This window comes from Larus michahellis, chromosome 1, assembly GCF_964199755.1.
Source record: "Larus michahellis chromosome 1, bLarMic1.1, whole genome shotgun sequence".
NCBI lineage: Eukaryota > Metazoa > Chordata > Aves > Charadriiformes > Laridae > Larus > Larus michahellis.
This window is the reverse complement of record NC_133896.1, coordinates 82,259,264-82,278,918: the sequence shown is the minus strand read 5'-3', so window position 1 is coordinate 82,278,918 and position 19,655 is coordinate 82,259,264. Positions and strand designations below refer to the sequence as shown.

Genomic DNA, 19,655 nt, shown 5'->3' with positions numbered 1-19,655 from the left:
TTTGTCACATTTTTGTCATATTATTCCTCTTTGCCATGTTGTTTAAGGAAATGTTAGTGCGTGTCCTATTATGGAACTGGTAGAGTTCTGTAGGTGCTCTTCCTCCACTGAGGGAACTGACCATTCATTTCCAAGCACCTTTCCTATCTGCTTACCATGAAAAGATCTGCGTTCTTATCCCATGGCTGCCCACTTTCCTTAAAAGTGTTTGCTGAGGAGCTTCCCAGGTAGCTAGATTATTCTAATGCATATGATTACTGACCCCTTCAAAGAACTACAAGAGGCAGGATTTCCTTACAAGAATTATACTGACCCTTCCCAAGTACAACATACTTATACATGTGTCCATTAATTATATTCTTGGCCGTTACAGATGTCAAACCTTTAACTTCTTAAATCTCCCTAGACTTCTCCCCTCCCTCCTCTTTGATGTCTTCCTTGCCACCCTGCAATTCGCTGATTAAAAGGCAGTTTAAGGCAAGAGACCACCCACTGCTATTAGCAACTGTTTCACGCCTGAGTTTCTCAGGAACCCTGGGACTATCTTGCCCAGACCTACTCATTCCATACCTTTTGCACAATCACTTTTATTTTTGACAGGTCCTCTGGTTTAGTCCCCCACAAAACAGGGTTCCTGTGTGGGAATTTCTCCAATTTCTTCCCCTGTTACAAATAATTAACTTAGGTTTTTTTCCATGTCCTTTCTTTTCTCTGCCTGCTTCTTTTATACCCTGCTGTCGTGGTTCAGCCTCAGACGGTAACAAAGAACCACGCAGCCGCTCTTTCTGGGGAGAGAATTGGAAGAAAAAGGCAAAACTCGTGGGTTGAGACAGAGGCAGTTTAACAGAACAGCAAAGGGAACAAGAAAACACCAACAACGACACGGACAGAGGAATGTACAAACATGATTATGGAACCACCGCTCACCCACCGGACCTGGGACCCCCAGCCTGCTCCAAGTGGTCCCCCGGCAGCTCCCAGCCACAGACTGGGCATGGCTCACATGGCGTGGAATACCTGTGTCCCTGCTGGAGCCTGGGGAGAATTAACCCTATCCCCGCCGGAACCAGGACACTGGCTCTTCAGTTGTCCTCACAGTTTTGAAGAGGTTTCTGCTTTCAGTATCCGTAGGAAAGCATTTATTACTAGTTCTGATGGCTTCTGCTAGTTGTTTTTTAGATTCTTTTTTACTTTTGCTTTGTTGTGGTTTTACACTTAATGGAGGTCATGATCATTTCAATTTTCCTCATTTGGATGCAAGGTCAGCTTGTTGAAGAATGCATGCTTATTATCCCTTTGGCTCAACTTTTTAGCCACATGAGCTTCCTTTTGCCTTTTGCCAAATCTTCCAAAGAGATACTAGGTATTGCCTTTCGGCTGGCAATGGGATGTCCCTGTCTAACCTCCATGCCACCTGTGATGACTGAATTCCCTCAGCTGCCCCTATCCATTCTGGCTGGCTTGTAACAAGTGTCTCACTTCCATGCAGCTTCCACCACAGCTGTGCTCAACTTCAAAAGGGGACTATTTTGGAATGTGTGACGTCGCAGCTTTAGGATTCAAGTCCTTCTCTTTGCTTATGAATTCAATTTTAACTCAACCGGCACAGCTTGATTTTTCAAAAGTAGTAAGGCATGGGCAATGGTGGTGTCTCCTCTGCTTGCTAAATTGCGTGAAACTGGCTGTGAGATGAAAGGCTTGCAGATACTACCTTACTCAAACTTCATTGACAGTTAGGGGAGAGAGAGCATTAGTGTCACCATTTGGCTAGCTGACCCAAACAGAAGGCAGCAGGCACAGCTTGCAGAGCGACCACCTAAAGGCAGCAGCTGGAGCACGAGCAAGGAGGGAAAGCAGGACTGTTGTGGTGAGTAAACTGAGTCCTAGGAAGGAGCTGGGGCTTGTGAGGTAGGTGGGAGTTAGGAGCACGGGGTGTACCTGGCAGTGCTGAGTGGGGTTGAGATGAAAGATGTCTGTGGGAAAACACAGATACTGTGGTATGAGGGTGTTCTGCATGGGGTTTTCAGAAGACAGGTGGAGTGGGAAGGGAGGAACCGAGGAAAAGCAGTGGGAATGCAAGGAAATAAAGTGTGAGTTTTGGGTGGGGGTTTAAGCAAGATTTTTTTTTTCTTTCCGTTTTCAGCTGTGCAACTAACAGCTGGGTTCAGTTCTCCCTATCTCCCACCCACTTAGATGCCAGCAGTGCATAGGAAATTCAAAGCACAAATTTTACCCTCAGGAGTATCATCTCACCATTCTTGCACAAGAGCCCAGCATTTTATCCTGTGTAAGTATGGTTCAGGGTTGAATTTTGACAGCAAGCAACAACTCTGATGGCTGGGATGGAAGAATTGAGCTGCCTCCTGATGTTTGAGTGCAATCTAGCGTATTCTAATAAAATCAGCAGTTGGGTCCTGAATTTGCATTTGAAATGTCTCAGCTATGTTTGGAGATGTGTTTCAACGGCAAAAAGTTCATAAAGCTACACTGACTTCCTTCTCTGTCTGCTGATTGTATTTCCCATTTCTTCACGGTGGAAAGTTTGAAACCCTGCTAGGAAGTAAGCCTTTTCCCCATAAGATGGTGAGTCTGTTGTGGCTTGCTTGGGCAGGGGCAGGCGGGGAGCACACAGAGGATTACTCTGACCGAAATCTCAGCACGAAATTTGAGGGCATAACTAGGTTTCAGCAAACATTTAGGGAGGCTTAATTCCACTGAGAGGGCCAAGCCTGAAGACAAAGGAAAGTGCTGGAAGGATGTTGGAAAGAAAAGCAGGCAGCATGCATCTTCTTAAGGGATGAGGCTTCTGTCCTGCAGCTGCTCTTCTTTTATAAAAGTCATCCTCTTTGCACACAATACGAAAAGGAGAAGTGAAGTCAGCTCAGTGCACATGGGACATGAGGCTCCCTGGTAAAGAAATCCAACTACATATGCCCCATTCTGTTTAGGGACAGTTCTTCATAATCTGTGGTCAGATGTCTGCTACATCCCCCTCTTGCCACATTGTTTTCCTCTGGTGTTTGATGTGTGTTCTTCCTTGCACCGCCCTATCTCAGCTCCAACCCTGCCCTGTGTATCCTCCATGCTAGTTCCCTGGATATGTCCTGCTGGTGTCTCATTCTGGTCTGCCTTGAGGAAATTCCGGCTAGCCAAACTAACTAAGCAAAGCTTCATCCACCTTCATTCTGGTTGTTTTGGAGACCTTCTTGTTGTGGCTTTTCAATACTTAGCAGGGGCTAAGAAAGATGGATGGGGACTTTTTACCAGCACAGGACAGGGGTCAAAGATTCTAAACTGAAAGAAGCTACATCTAGATTACAGATAAAGAAGAAATTCTTTATGATGAGGGTGGTGAGACACTAGAACGGGTTGCCTAGAGAAGTTGTGGATGCCTTATCCTTGAAAGTGTTCAAGGCCAGATTGGATGGGGCTTTGAGCAACCTGATCTAGTGGGAGGTGTCCCTGCCCATGGCAGGGGGGCTGGACTAGAAGAAGGTCCATTCCAACCCAAACTATTCTATGATTCCTGAATCCTATCTGCTGACTGAACCCTTCTCATCCTTTTTCTCCAGGGTATCCTGACCCATTCGCATTTCTTCTCAGAAGTCTTTCTGATTCACCATGTGTCTCAGCAGCCATTTCCCTTAATTGTCTCCTTTCAACAACTGCCCCAGCTTGAAATCAGACTAAACAGTAATCCGAGGTTTTCCCCAAGGTAATATCAGAGGCCTTTATCAAAAAACAGAAAAGGGAAATAAATGACAGTGTTGGGGCAAAAAATACAAACCAGCCCTTTTCAGCCTCAGAAATGGAGCCTGACTCCCTGGAGCAAGCACTCATTTGAACTTCCACAGGCTGTAAATCAGGTTGTGATAGAGAGGGCTCTCTGTTTGCTCTTCGCAGTAACATCAACACCCTTTTTTTTATTCCACTTTGCTTGTTCTCCTCCCCAACCCTGTCCTCATCCTTCTCTGTTTGTCCTTGGATATATCAATCTTCTGATTATTTCTTTTCCTTTGCCTAAGGCAGCAACTCCCCAGTCTCACTTCTACAGGAACAGTTCCTTGTTTGAGATTTGTTCTAGTGCTAGCTGCCAACTGGGGCTGACTTCCCAGCATAGGGAAGACATAGCATGCAATATTTGGTGTAGCAAATGCAGCTTAACCACAAGAGACAAACGAAGGGAGAATGCTTTTTGTATTGGGCCGTGTTGCAGGTTAAACTGGGCTAAGACCCATGATAGCTGCAAACCTAAAAGCAATGGCAGAATTACTAACAGATAGAGAAAGGCTGGGAGATAAGTGAAGGAGAGATAAAAAAGAAGGGTGAAAAAAGAAAAAAACAAACCAAGAAATCTTAAAAAAGAAACCTATCAGCTAAGAATCTGATATGGGGAAAGAGGGGTGCAACTTCCTTTTCAGTTGTTAGGTTCTCATTTTTCTTTTCTCTCTCAGAAGTTTCCATAGTGCTGGGGCTGATTTCCTGGGCTAAGAAACTGAAGATCTGTTCAGAGCATTTCTGAGCTCCCAGAAATTGTCTGGTTATCGCCAGTGCTTCCAGTGTTCAGCACAGCCTTCTTTGGCAGAGAGTGAATGCGCAGATGGGGAAGGCTCAGTGACTTATTGGTGTCTCCCACTGGAGCCAGGGACCAAAAAGGTCCACCTTTTACATAGCAAAACTAAGGACACGGATCAGTGATCATACCGTGATTAAATGGCATCAGAAATCACCTACGCTGAGGTGAAGTTCAAGAACGCACCACCGGCTGCAGTGGTGGAAGGTAAGGAATGGGTGGGCTATTCAGGGGAAGGGGACTTGGAGGGAGGGGTGCCGAAGAACAGGGAATGGAGACTTTTCCGTCTGTGTCTCTGGTTCCTACCTAGGCTTGACAAATTGGTGACAAAAAGGAGTTGTATACTACTACATGAGCAGGAGACTGGAGGAGGTTTGAATTAAGAGGGTCGAGGAATATCTGCAAGAGGAGAGGTGGGAATCTTTAGGTGGTTGGAGTTGCAATATGAAAAAGATGACTACTGGGAGCACAAACAGTTTTCAAGTGAGCATTCAATAAGGAACGTATTTGGGCTCCCTTAGTCCCCTGGTTGCAACACCAACAGTGGTGAATGGCAGAGGGTCTAGGATGGGTGCTTAGCCTTGGTACAATGCAGGCAGTAGCTGCCTCTCTCTATTTTATCTACTCTTGGATGAGAGAGTAATTTTTCGACAAATACTGAGTACCAACAATGGAGATTATGGTTTATTACAAACAATCTGATCTGTCACAAAGGCGGAGGGGCTCCCAGGGCAGCAAATGGCTGCAAACAAGCCCGAGCCCTGGCTGCTACTGCTCTTGTCTCTGAGAGAGTGAGGCTACAGATTCCTGCTTATGGAGAGAGCAGGAGCAGAGAACCAACATGCCTCCTCACAGTAAAGCAGTCAGTTGCCTTCTGCAGCTTCATGAGTGGTGGCACTGGCTGCAGAAGCTTATAGCCCCACTGTCCTTGGTTGATTAAGAAATGGTCTTCGGAGAAGAGAGATCCAAAAGTTAAAAGGAAGAATGGGCTTAAACAAAACACCCTAAAGTACACAGAGGAATAATTATCTACAATCTGGAGGAAGATCCAATTCTGTGATTGTTGTCTATCACTCCTGAAAAATATTGAACACACCAAACAAATGAATTTTTATTGCTATTAAAAATCACGGTTGTAAAATGGTGCCTTTACTAGGCTTTGTGCAAATTTAAGACATGTTCTGATCAGTATGTATTCTGTAGTCATTATGCCACACAGAGATGTTTCATGTATGGCTCATTGCTTCCACCCTTAGATACAGGACCCTACACAACAGCAGGTTCCAGAGGGCTGAAAGTAAATGAATGAATGAATAAATAAATAATTATTATTGCTGCTAAGCAATAGGCAATTACATTGCCTATTTACCACTTTGCCTCAGTTTTACAATTCCAAACAGAGCAGGTTATTCCTTGCCTGCTCTGGGGCATGAGTCATGGAAATAAAGAGCGTACAGACTGACTGACTTGAAAGCTCACTGTTTTTTGATGCACCGAGATCAGCTGGTTCTGGTTACAACAGCATTTCCATCCATCATGGTGAGGTGGGGGTGGTGGAAGTTCCCCATGGTGTTCCCAATGACCTATTCCAAAGACACTTGGTCCAGCTGTGTTTGCTTGAGTTGCTGATGGTATGCTCATGCTATAGGTTTGGGTGTGAGCTTTAGGGATTCTGGCTGCTCTGTTGTCCTTCTGAGTGGTTACTTTGGCCATCCAGACTCCATGCTGGTAATGCCCAAGCTCACCTGGATTTTGCCATTCTGTAGCCTCTTCTAGTTGGGCTTTAGAGACAACAAAATTGGCAGTCATTGGAAGACAGAGAGGAGAAGGGAGCAGTTAATCAAACAACACATAATCCGTGGCAGGAGGTGGCAAAGACTATTGGGATGAGTTTCACGCCACAGTGCAGTTAGGGTTCCTGCATTTTCAACGAGGATTTCCCAGGCAGAAACACAGGCATCTGTGCTGCACAGCACCTGTTGCATGTGCCTAGGAGATGTTGGATTATGTGCTGAATAACCAATGTATGCTGCAGGTCTGTTGTGTTGTGATCAGCATGCATGTCTGCATGCTGGCCAGGTTGCAAGCATGCAGACCAACTGCAGGAAGCATTTTGCAGGGAGGTTAACCCACTGAGTATGCACAAAATCTACTACACTTCAGTTGTGTGGGTGAAGTGCATGCATACCGGCAGTGCTCTCTGTGTCACCTGGGTGTGAGTGTAGAATGCACAGATCTGGTTGGGCACAGGTTGAATAGTCAATCTGTGGACATGCAGCACACCAAAAAATCATTTAGACAGGTCAGATCTATTGTGTAAAATAGGTGCCTGGACTCCAGATCACGATCCAGATCCTTGCTTTCACAGACAAAAGTTCTGGCTAGAAAAACATGATATAGGTAGGGAAATCTGATCTTGTCTGTCTATGAACATTTTCTCTTCTGATAATGAAAGATGATGCCTTTTTCCCTGCTGTAACAGCCTCCCCCAAGCTTTTGGGAAGTACTCAGAGAGCTTCCCCAGGTTTCTGGAAATCTTGCTCACTAGTCATGTCTGGCAGGCACACGTGGCTGCTGGCAGACTTGGGAGTTTCATGTTGAACAATGAATGAGGTCTCTCTAACACTTATCATTAATATCAGTCTCTCTTAAAACTTCTTTACTCCTGCAGTGAGCGCCGCTGTCTCTTTACTTTCCCATTTGCCGTGGCTTGTGTACCTGTCACAACCTAGAACAGCCTCCTAACAAGTCTTTGCTTCTACTTCCCTGTGACCCATTCTCCTGCCTGCTCCCAAACCTCCTCAGTACTGGCAGTGTCCATCTAGTCTAAAACTCAGGCCCCTGGCAAGGCTGAATTTGCGTGGCATACTTTACTCGGACTGCTGGATGCAGCCCTCTGTTCTCCCCAGGCATTTAGCCTAGCACAGCTTAGTTTTACTACATCAAAGCTCTGAACCCTGTCTTGGAAAGCAGAGATGGAAGGGAAAAAAAAATTATTTTCTCTTCCAGTGATTCTGTGCCATCATTGCTTTGCACATTTTTTGTCTCCTGCCCTCATTCAGCTTATAGCAACCTTCTACACAGAAAGTCCAAAAAGCTAAGACGGAACTGAAGCAGGAAACAGAAGTTTTCTGGGGAGAAGTCAACATGAAATCTTCATGTGAATGTCTCAAGTATCATGGACGGAGCAACGTGGTATTTGGCAGCTCTGGACTCAATCTAGAAAGAAGTGGTTTCACTCCAGATTTTGAGGCCATATGAAGGCCTCACCCCCGAACACCAGCAATTAGCATTGCTAGCTCACCAACAGGGCTGGGGCTATGAAGTGTCACTGAATCTGACTTTCTCCAGAAACCACAGAGGTCCCCTGCTCTCCCCCAGAACGTGCAATTTCCACATCAGAACTGAAATTGCACTTTTTTTTTTATCAGATCTCCCTTGAGTTGTACATCCTTGATATGTGGGCTGACTGAAGCATAGTTGACTGTGCTGTTGAGTTTGGTGTTTTCCTTCACTTTTAGTACCTCCTGAGACGAAGAAGCATGAGCACCATCCCCAGAAATATCCTCCTTGGCTCCCATGGCTGATCTCAGTGCTACTGCTGTTGGTTTGCATTGCCCTTGTTGCTGTTCTCCTTGGTGAGTATGTGCAGGCTGCTGGGGGAAGTGCTGGGAGAAAGGCAGAGAAATCAGAGCTTAGAGGGGAATGTCTTCCAAACAGAAGGGAGCTTTTACTCAGAAACTGTTTTGTGGGAAAGGATGCAAGCGCCAACATTTGGGCTCAGAAAACCGAAATGTTGACTATTTGAATGATACGTTTAGGAGAAAAATCTTTCCTGATTACTTAAACATTGGAGATTTAGGGGTAAAGTTGCAACATGGCACAAACTTCTCTCTTGCAGGCCAGCCAAACCAGATATTTTGGCCAACTGGTATGCAGGAGCTAGGACTACCACAGCATTATGCCAGATGTTTCTGTTGTACACATCCTCTTTCTTAGAATGGCATGGCCATCCTCAGAATTTCCAGGTTGCTCGGGCTTTCTGTAAGATCTCAGGCTTTTCTGTCCTGACTTAGTATATGTCTGCATACATCCCCCAGATCTTCCACTGTTTACTCTGAGACCTTTTCAGTGTTCCCAGAGTGCACACTCCCATCTTGCATGGCCTTTTTGGAACCGTGGAACAATTCTCTACCTGCATACCACACAAACAGAACTTATATTCAGCAGAGGTGGTTGGGTGGAATCAATAGCACCCTTTCTGACATGTCCTCAGTGTGATGTCCTCCCAGTGGTCCTTCTGCTCTCTGACATGGAAGATGGTCTCTTTCTGCCTGTGAATGGCAGCCATACCCCTTATTTGGGCTAGTTTTCTCAGAGTCATGGAGCAGGGATACACTAACTGCACACCTTCAGGTCCAGAGCACCCGAGGGGGCCTGAGGTCAGCTGCTCAGTGCTGGGGGAGACTCTGCTGACAAACCACAGGCTGGCTCCAGCCTCCAAGCACTCCTTGAGTGGATTGCAGGCTTCTCTAGCTTTGGTGGGGAGGTCATCCTGGCTAGATCTTGTCAGTCAGTGGGCAGAGGAGTCCTTGTGGGCAGCTGTGGGGTGCTGGGAGCAGAAACGACTGTTCCCTTTACTGAGAGGGTGGCAGTTACCACTTACGAAACGGAAAGAGATAGCCCAAGGAGAGGCGATGCTGCGACAGTGCTTGGTGGGGAAATGGGGAAATGAGTGAAGCCCAGAGATGGTGTGTGGGGACCTGTGAGGAAGGGGTAATCCTGCCGCCTTTCCTCTCCCTTTCTAGTCGCTCCCTTCTTCCATAGTGGTGACCAGCCCACAGCCCTGCAGCAGAAATTCTCAGAGCTTCAGTGCATCTTGGAGGTGCTACAAGGCAAAGGTCAGTAGTGCTGGCAGGCGTGCAGGAGATCTTTGGGACGGGGACAATGAATGCTGTGCTCTGCTCTGACAGCAAGCAGCAGCGGGACCAGACTCTGGAGAGGCGGACTCCAGAGGAGAGAGGTGGGAAGACAAAGCATTTCCTGCTAAGAGCTTAGGTCTTAAGGGCCAAGGTCTGAGAGGGCCATGTTAAGCTGTCCTGGAGGACAGGGCGGCTGTGAACACCGGTAAAACAAAAGGGACAGTCTACAGGGGCACAGGGAAGGTTAACAGGGGAGAAATAATAAAACTGCAGCTTTAGTCAGGGAAAGAAGCAATAGTCCCCGTTCCCCGGGGCTAAAGGCCTAAAGGAGAGCTTACAAGAAATCAAACCAGATCACCAAAATAATTTTGTCAAGCCAAGACCTGAGATCATGTTACGAGATGCATGACTATAACTGGTCAGCAGCCCCTGAAACAGTGTGTGGGAGTTACTAAGCCTGATCTCCAGCAACATCTAACTTCTCCGTCCTTGTTGGGGCAGGAAGCTAACTATAAGAGTGGTTGCTACCCTGCACAAGTGACCTGGGGAGAACGGTTGACCATCATTGCCGGAGAGCAGGGATTCTCACAGTCACCATCTCTCTCGTTATTGGCATTCACATCTGCAGTCTCTCCCTACACAGAGCAAGGCTGGATCTGCTGCCCAAATGGCTGGAAACGCTTTCAAAAAAGCTGCTATTATCTGTCGACTGATATAATGTCCTGGGCTGAGAGTATGCAGAACTGCACTGGGATGGGCTCCCAGCTGGTGGTGATCAACAGCGAAGCAGAGCAGGTAGGTGCAGGGCGGAGGGAGGGGAAGGGCAGCCAGACACACAGTGACAGGCCCTGGAGGGGACCCAGATCCCCTCCTTGCTCCTGCAGGGGAGGGGGGATGTCCTTTCTGCACCCCTTCGGCACCGGCTCCCCTCTGCCACCAGTCCCACCCCACAGGAACTCCTGCCACCTCCCTCTGCTCAGTCCTGCACCTAATGGACATTGCACTCTCCCTGATTTCCAGGCTTTCCTCACTACCGAGCTACAACAGTTTCCAAAAGGAACGAATTACTACATCGGTCTGTATGCACAGGAGGTGGGCAAGTGGCAGTGGGTGGACCAGACTCCATTGAATGAGGAGGCAGCGTGAGTACCCCTGGATGGAGAGTGTTTGGTGCCGCTCCTGACAGTGCAAGGGAGTAGGAGAGATGTGTGGGTGTCTATTGGTGCGTGAGAGAGGGGTGAGACAACTCCCTGTGAGAGGACACAGATGGAGCAGGAGAGGGCTGTGTGGGGACACCAGGTTCGCATCGCCCTGTCCATACTGGTTAGTGGTTGTTAGTTAACTACCGGTGACGTGGCCATCAGTGCTGTAGGCACAGATGAAGCTGCCTCTCGCCATCAGGAAGAACCCTTCAGAGAGGACCAGCCTTGCCTCACCTCCATATGGCCCTCACCATGTATAGATGCACGTATATGCACAGGCCTGGCAAGCGCTGGGGTGCTGTGGAAGAGATGGGAGAGATCACCAAGGCTGTCCTTGCTGTGTCTCCTCAGGGAGGACAAACTTGCCCTGGAGGCAGACACATGTGTCTTGGGGGTGTGAGGTGCGTGGGGTGAGTGGTGGTGAGCCGCTCCCCTGACTGGGACTGAGCAGGGCCCTGTTGTGCTGGCTGTAGCAAGAAGGCAGCTTTCCACATAGGACTGGTGCCAGTGGGATAGCAGAGCGGGAGGAAGAGTACTGCTTTTGTCCGTGAATCTGCCTCTGGAATTTTTCTCTCTCCCCTCCAAGCCTTGCGTTCTGCTGTGGTCTGTTCCAGCAGTGCTCTACAGTGTACACTGGGGAGTAACGTGCCTGTCTCTGTCTCAGGTTCTGGCGGAAAGGGGAACCTACTAAAGTGGACATTGAGAACTGCACTGTAATCCATGTGAGTTCAGATACACGTAACTGGAATGATTCCCGATGCGTGAGTCATTATCGGATTTGTGAAGTTGCAGCATTAAATCTGACGGCGCGACCCTCATCCTGAGTTCAACTGGGAGATGAGCAGTGAGCTGGAAACAGCTGAGGGCTGTGTCGGGAGGGGAGGAGGGCCCTGAATCCTGCATTTTCACTCTGCTGGGTGGGACGATGTGAGTGGAAGTGATATTATCCCGTGTCCAGCATCCCCAGTGCATGTATTGGCTCAGGGGACACGTGAAGGCTCAGGGTCATCAAAGCAGGTCCTGTGCTCTTGTGTGCTCTTCTCTCTGAGTGGGTCTGGCAGCCACCGTGTGAAAAGAGGTTGAGTTCTCCAGAAAGAAGAAACGGGAATGGAAGACAAATGTTCAGAGCTGCAATTTCCTTTGTCTCCTTGGGCAGAGGTGTCTGCTTTTTCTTGGGGCTCACAGAGAATGTCCTCTGGTTGCACTGGTTTTGCTGAACAAATACTGATTTCCTATACAAGAGAAAATACAATATTAGACCAATGGAAAAGCCTCCGTGCTGTGCGTGTGTGCGTGTCTCCCTTTTTCTCTCTTTCTGTCTCTAGCCTGCAGATGTTTGTGTTAGCAGGGTCAGAAGACGTTGCTATGCCAGGATAGAGCCTTACGCAACTCCTGCAACATAGGCTGCATCCACCTCAGAGACAAGGCGGCTACACAATCCTGTTGCACACAGCCAAAGCCCTGGAGGGGACTGGGCACAGGGAACCAGCTCTAGGGGTATGATGGGTATTTGTTTCCACGGTTGAAAGTCTTGCCCGGGAGGGTAACGGGAGCTTGTGCCAGGAGTCTGAACTGCACAAGGTTGACCAAGCGTGTGGAGCTGTTGCCAGTGGCGAAACGACTGGGGCCCCCAGTGCCACTTTGAGGAAGAACAACTCCCCTCAACTCAGAGCTGACCCCAGGCTCACCTGATGTAGCAGCCTTCCTGGGAAGCCCACGCCTCGGTGGTCCCTGTCAGGGCACACCTGCCCATGCTGCAGAAGAGGCAGGAAGGGGCAGGGCTGCTGCTGCACAGGAGGCGCCTACCAGAAGCGCATTGCCTAGTGCATTGCCTTCATGTTCTGCTGCAGACCACATGCCCCCATGGATCGCACCTTTGCTCCACCCGTTCCCGCTTCCTAGCCCCTGTGCCCCCGCTTCTGTTTGCTTCAGGAAACACCATCTGCCTACGCTTTCCCAACCACACAGTGCCTGCTCCCCACACGGCAATGGTGCGCATCTCCTGGCGGTGTGACCCTGTCCTACCTATGGAAGTGAATCCTCTCTCTGGGTCCCAAAGAGAGAGGAGAATTTGTACTGGAGCCACGGTGACCAGGAGATTTGGCTTCCTAAGCCGATCAACAGGAGGAGTTCTGTGAACGGCAGTGGGTGGCGGCAGCAGCTGCTCAATCGCACAGCCCAGCAGAGGCAAGGCTGCTGCCCCTCCAGGTCCCCAGCTCCAGCCGGTAGTGAGACTGAGCGTGTACGTACAATAGGGACAGATACAGATACATATGGGAGAAAAAGAATAGGTGCACATAAGCAGCCACGCAGGTCAACACAGACAGAGAGCACTGACGCAAACACAAACAGCACGAGCAGAGCAGCCTCATCCTGTTCCCCTCTCTGGCTGCTAGCAGGATGAAAGCCTGCTAGCAGAAAAAAATATATGTTTACACGTATGCCATATGGGCCCCTGCGGTCGCGAGGCTTAGTCATTCAGTCAGCCCACAGCTGGCCCCTACATCCCCATGTCTTCCTCTTCCCTGTTGTCTCTCTCATGCCAGAAACAAAGAGACAAAGGTCTCTCCGGTAGCAGGTCGAGACTTCTGGTCTTCCCAGTAGCTGCCCCTCGGCCACCCAGGTCTGCCTGGGAGCTGGCTTGGACACCTGTGCGCCTGCTCCATATTCAGTGCTGAGGTTCCTGGCGTTTATAACGGCCTGATGTTGTTCAAGCACGTAATCTCAGGTGGGAAGAGTCTGGAGTCCTTTTTTCGGAAACTAGCCATCCCTACTTGTTGACGAGGGTATTTTCACCGGTGTAGTATTGACACTTGCAGGGAGCTGACTTAATTCCACGGGATACCGTCAATAATGCAAGGCGATGCGAAGCAGTGTCAGAGACAGCTGTCAGAAAGTGGTGGTTGGCAGAGACTTGTGGTAGTATTAGGGAAAGGGAGAAGTGCAGTGCTGGAGATAGCCACCTTTCCCCTTCCTGGTGCTCCAGTCCTCTCCCGCTTCACAGGGTAGCGGTGTATCTCCCATGTAGAATGTAATCCTTCTGTGCAGCTCTTCGAGTTAATGTCCTCCCTCCTGTGTCCCCTAGTGGGAACATGACCGCTGTGTTCTTCACAGCGTCCCTGTGGCTAACATGCTTCTCTCCTCCCCTCTTCCAACTGCTTTTTCCCAGTGCCAAGCCTCATCTCCCCTCACAGCTCCTACTTAACAGATTTCTTTTTGCTGTTTTTCTTGCTTTGCCTCGGACTCCCCCCATTCCCGTCTGACTCTGGCTAAGCCCAATGCTCTAGCTGTGGGCAGAAGAGCACAATTCACCTCTTTCCCCCTGTGTCATACGTCTAGCCCTGGACTTAATATGCCTCCCCTGGAGACCTGCTGTTGAACAAGGTGTTTTCTTTCCTCTGTTTATGGAGGCCGTGAGGGCCAAGCTCACCCCTGCAAGGCATACACTTGTCCCAGGGTTTGTCCCCGAGTCTCTTCTTGGCTTGATTCACCTAAGGATAACAGACACCCGCGGTATCTGCCACAGAGTGGTGATGATTATCACACTGGCCACTTTGCGCTTGAGATCCTGTAGGTCACAGGCACCAGCAGGTTTCAGTTTTCTCACTTATTGTCTTGCCCACCGACATCCTAACTCTTGCACTAGCTGCAGCTCCCCTGGTATAACATGCGATTTCCTCTGTGGCCCCTGTTAAAGATAACTAGCAAGATGCCTTTCTGACGAGTAGCCGCCTGCTTCCAAATGCGCTGTGCTTTTGGTACCTGTGCCTAAAATTAGCCAGCATTGAACCCACCACATCTGGGGACTGGTTTTGGTTCTGTGGTTAGAGGATCTTCTCCCAAAAAACACAGAGGAGCACAGAAGAATGATGGCAGGTAGGGGAACCCCTGTAAGCAAATCAGAGAAACAGAGCACGCTCCTCTGTTTCCTCCCAAGGCTGTCACAGAAGAACTATCAGTCCACGCACCAGGTGTGAAACCCATCAAGATGACTCAATGGGGGAGACTCCCCACACCACCTGGCAGACTGAGGGCTTTTGCTGCCTACAGGGGTATGTGACTCATTAGGAGATGCTGGGAAGAGCATTTTGGGATTGTGTGAGACTTTTTATGGGATGGGGAGGTGAAGAACCAAATGTGGTGGAAGGGAAGGATCAAGGTGTTTTGGAGAGGAAGGAGTGTGGGAAAAGAGGGGGAAAAGGGGATAAGAGGGACCAGCCCACGTAAACAGGTTGCTGGTCAGTACGCTTGTCTGGCCGCGTCCTGTGCCTGATCGCTGCAGTCTGACCTGTCTTCTTATCTAACTTCATGTCTGCCTGTTCTCCTGGGTAATGGCACTTTCTCTTGGTCTAAGTGCCAATGACGAGTGCTGTCTTCATGTCTGTGAAACAAAACAACTGCTTCCCATTTTTTTCTTCCTCTGTTTCTTTGTCTCTGAAAGGTTCTCTCTTCCAGACTTACGCTTGTTACAGCTATGCAAAGTTTTTTACTTAAGATCATTAGAAGAAGAATAGGAACAGGGAAAAAAATCACTTTAAAAATAGAGACACGTGAAGAGATAATAAAGCTGGAAAGAAATCAAGAACTAAGGTGAAATTATGGCTTGTCCCAAGGTTTATTTCCCTGTTGGATTTCTCCTCCATGGTGCAATGGTCTCTGTCTTCCAAGGATTTGATCTTCTCTCTTCTTAGTTAATTTCTACTCTTTCGAGATCACTTGTCATCCCAGCTTGTTTCTTGGCCTCTCGGCTTGTCCCTTTTCAAGTTTTCACAGCTATTCCTGTTCTTTGTCTGGTTATTGACTTTTTCCTCCTCGCAGGGTTGGGGTTTTGTTTGCATTAGTGGAATGAAATATCACACGCTTTGCCTCCCTTTTAACAGAGCCTGTAAAATTAGATAGGGAGCAAAAGAAACCCAGTGGCAGTCCACCTTGGTGATGTGACCATTTCCCAGTCACTCTGTCACTTCACAGAATGGCTCTCCACCTTCCTTGAGAGTTGTTCTTGCACGGAGTCTGGGGTGAGGCTTTCGTCCTGAAACATGCAGAAGATGAGCTCTTATAGATCCAAGTCCTTCGTGGGTTTACATGCCGTCGTTTCAAGAAGGGTGACGTGTGACAGTACCCTCTCCTGGCCCTGCAAGCGAGGGCCTCTTCATCTGCAAGCTAGGAAGCATCCTCTGTAGTGGCACAGCTCCTCTCAACCGCATCCTAGGGTCCTTGGCTTGGGTTTGCCTGGAGGGTACTTCCTTGTCTGGGCTCATTAGCAATGGTCCCTCTAGTTTCTGGCTTTGGCCGTGCAGGACTCCCCTTTAGCCCTCACTCTGGGGTAATTCTTAGCATGCAAGAATAACAAGGAGCAGATTTCCTTTCTTCCCTCCTCCAGTAAAGAGCCAAACCAACAGAGAGAAGGTTAAGCCTGCGTTGGTAAAGCTAGCTGAAGGTTCACAGCCCTTGAATCACAGAGACTGGCAGTTCCCTCTGATGGGTGTGGAGAGCCTGGGGTAGGTTGAGATGAGCAGCACCGTCTGCCAGGTCTGAACACGGCCCTCTTGTCTTGGCCGTAGGAAGAAGGCAGGTTTCCATGTAGGACTGATGCCAGTGGAATTAGCAGAGTAGGAGGACTGGGGCGATTCATCCTGGGGTTCCTGGATGAATCAGCATCTGGACAAGTCCATCTCCATGTCCATCTGAGCCCTGGACCCCCAGGTCCTGGACCTGACCTTTCCCTGCAACGCTTGACAAGGCCATACTGGAGAGTAACGTGTCTCTGGTTCTGGAGGTCTGGGGAACTGACTGATGTGAACGATGTGTATTGTAATCCACCGGAAGGCAGAAGTAGACCAGACCTGGAACAATATTCCACATGAGTGACAGCCCTTGTCTTCAAATTTCTGAAGCTGCAGCATCAACTGTCTGATGTAGGAAACCTCATCCTGAGTAAAACCGATAGACCAGAAGTAACCTGACAAGAACACGGAGGATTTTGGGGATGGGTGTGAATGCTGAAGCCTGCATCTTCACTCTGCTGAGTGGGAATACGGAATGGAAGAGATATGGTCAGGCGGTTGGCGAGCACCAACCTTCCCTTCTCCAGGCTGAACAGTTCTAACTCTCTCAGACTCTCCTCATACGAAAGAAGCTCTAAAAGATGCTCCATTTGCCTTTTCAAGGCACAGGAAACTTCTCTTGATTATTGCAGACTCTCAAAGACAATGGCTTTGCAATGAGCTTGGCTTCTTCCTGTAGCTTATTTGGACACATGGTTAGCGGTATGGTCATCTGCCTGAGTAACAACCTGCAGAGAACAATCCAGCATTCTCCTCGTGCCTTTGGTGACTCTCTAGAAAACAGGCCACACTCCCTTTCTGTATTCTTGGTAGCATTCATTCTGTGGCCGCCTGTCACTGCCCAGTGCAAGGCTAGACGTGCTGCACAGTGGGCTGGAGATGCTTTCAAAAATGCTGCTACTACCTATTGGCTGAACGGGTGTCCTGGAATGAAAGCAGGGACACCAGCGTAAGGTTGTGCTCCCCCGTGGTGGTGACAAATACAGAAGAAAATCAGGTAAGCGGTAGACTTCCCATGCAAGTGTTACGGGCAGGTCCTCAAGCTGGCCAGTGTCTGCTCTCCTGAAGTCTCTGGCTGTGATACTGGGTTTTGCCCTGCTCCCTCCTCAAAAGATCCTGAACTCCAACATCGCATAGTTACCGCAGCCAAGCCTGCCGTTACATCCCAAACCAGTTCTTCCTCACTTGTAAGTGTGAGATTCAGCAGAGCACATCTCCTCATCAGGTCTTCCACAAGCTGTGTCTCCTCATCAGGTCTTCCACAACCCGTGTCTGGAAGTAGTCATCAAGGCACTCCAGAAACCTCCTGGATTGCTTGTACTTTCTTGCTGAAAACAAAGCTCAGAAACTGCCGCACACACTGCTAAGCCTGTCGGCTGCCCCTGTTAGCTGCACTCTCACGCGTACTGCTGGGGCTCAGGACTATGGGCCTGGCCCTCCGTCCTTGAAAGTGCAAAACAAACAGGCACATTGGGAAGAACTTCCTGTGGGATTAATTCTCTCTTCTGGTATTGTCACAGCTGGTAGCACTTCCCCTGTGTTTTTGCCTTTCACTTTGTCAGCATTCCCTTCTAGACTGCTTGCCTTTATTTGACTCTTGCAGGTAAACCTTTCCTTTCAAATCATTCTGAATTCAAGAAAACTGGAAAGCAGGACTGCCCAGGGGATTCAAGTTGATGGAGGAGCTGCCATCAACCCCTGAGAACGAGTTAGCTAGATCCAACAAGTTCATTTCTGAACATGAGCACGCTTGCTGTTCTTTGTTGGTGCTTGGAACCCTCTCATTCCTTCTCCATCCTGCTGCAGGTTGCTGGTTGCTTCTAAAACCAGGCACCTTCGGCGCTCACAACATGTGGTTTGCTGTGTTTCCACCTCTTAATTAGGAGCTGCAACTAATTTCTTGTGGGGTATAATTTTGCAGAAGAGATAATGAGGTTTTATCTTCCAGCTTCCGACTTTCAGCTTCTCAGATCCCGAGTACCACTGAGGGAAATTGTATTCTGTGTCTTCTCCTGCAACCTTAGACCTGCAAGACACTAAGTGCAATATTTTCCTTAGTTCATGTCCTGTTGATTTTGTCTGTACCCATGCCATGCTTGTTGATACTGCAGAGGTCTGTGAAAGTAGATTCAAGGTTCTCCAGTGCTTCTTCTAGGAATGCACTTGCTACAATCAAGTACCACTGTCTCCAGTGATGCAGGGGCAGGAGTCCCTAGCAATTCTGCACTGCCGGGCGCCACCCTGTTCTCCCGGCACAACGATCTGACACATATATTGGTGAATTGAAATAACCGAAGGTCACCTGTGCAGCAGGCAAAAACCAGATGAGAATCTCTACTGATAGAACTGTGAAAAGACGTACAGGACGACTGAGGTCATTGATACATGCTCTCCCCAAGCATGCTGCTGGTGTTTATGGAGCAGGAAAGAGAAATAAGTTCCTGCCATTTTGGAAATGCAAGATATTTGTGATGGCTCCAGAGCCTTCCGCTGAGGAGGAAACCTCTTCCGTCATTGGTCCCAGCTGCCTGGCACCAAGAGTTTCTGTGCAGGCCAGAGCAGAGTTTGGCTACCGTCAGCACTTTGAGACCCTTTATCCCGGAGTGGGGTAGGGCTGTCAGTCACCTGAATGTTGTGCGGTCAGCTATTGATTTGCTGGGAAGAGCGGCTTGGTTTGTAATGCTGAAAAGAAAGCTGTTTGCTGTCCCTCTGCTTTAGACCCTCTGCAGACACCAAAGTGAATGCATGTGAGGGTACTTGCACAGACCTTCGTCTTGGTCAAACGGCCTGGATAGCAACAACTAATAAAATAGGAATGTGACTGTAAACAGCTGTGTGAATTGAATACCCGAAACTACCTGAGAGGGCATTTACCCCAAACCCGCTATTGTTGAAGAAGAACATGACCACCAGCTTAACAGTAACCAGAGAATTAAAGGCTTTTGAGACAGAGTCGGTCTGAAAACAACGTTTAGAAGAAGCAGGACATTTTTATCAAAGAGAAGAGGGAGAAGTGGGAAGGAAGTGTCAGTCAAAACCTGGCTTGAAGTTGCTCTGCAATTTTGCAACCTCTGTCTGTAACAGAGCACCCTTCCTGTTGGATACTGTGGCTAGCCTGCGTTCCTCGCAGTAAGGGGTCCAACATGCACAGACCCACAACTGCAGTGTGCATACGTGACCTTGTGCTTTCCCACCGGCCTGCGGGTTAGCAGACTGTAGGAAGTGGGTACACATGAACCCTCCATCTCCAGCAGGAAGTGTGTGAGAATAGGGGAACCCCTGCTACCAGAAAAGGGGATGTGTTCTTGCAGCCTGCACTGCCTGTGGTGAGCGTGTGTTGCACAAGTAATCACGTGAATGTGTGTCTATCTGGGAGTTAGAGCTTTTGGGG

General features: G+C 48.7%; 1 pseudogene; it reads left to right on the top strand.

Moving 5' to 3' along the window:
- The first annotated feature begins 649 nt into the window (after nt 1–649).
- LOC141743747 (C-type lectin domain family 4 member E-like) lies at nt 650–11,949 on the top strand (annotated as a pseudogene).
- Nucleotides 11,950–19,655: the final 7,706 nt, after the last annotated feature.